The sequence below is a fragment of the Triticum dicoccoides genome, chromosome 4A, assembly GCF_002162155.2.
Source record: "Triticum dicoccoides isolate Atlit2015 ecotype Zavitan chromosome 4A, WEW_v2.0, whole genome shotgun sequence".
In the NCBI taxonomy this organism is placed as follows: domain Eukaryota; kingdom Viridiplantae; phylum Streptophyta; class Magnoliopsida; order Poales; family Poaceae; genus Triticum; species Triticum dicoccoides.
In genome coordinates, this window is record NC_041386.1 from 574,991,812 (window position 1) to 574,992,201 (window position 390).

A 390-nucleotide genomic window follows, 5' to 3' on the forward strand; every position below is an offset into this window, starting at 1 on the left:
CATCTGCTTAGATTAGACATGCTTTGTGTGAATGCCTCCTGAGGGAGTCCTGGATTAGAGGGTATCCGGACAGCCGGACTATAACCTTTGGCTGGACTGTTGGACTATGAAGATACAAGATTGAAGACTTCGTTCCGTGTCCGGATGGGACTCTCCTTGGCGTGGAAGGCAAGCTTGGCAATACATATATGTAGATCTCCTTCCTTGTAACCGACTCTGTGTAACCCTAACCCTCTCCAGTGTCTATATAAACTGGAGGGTTTTAGTCCATAGGACAACAACAATCATACCATAGGCTAGCTTCTAGGGTTTAGCCTCTCTGATCTCGTGGTAGATCTACTCTTGTACTGCCCATATCATCAATATTAATCAAGCAGGACGTAGGGTTTC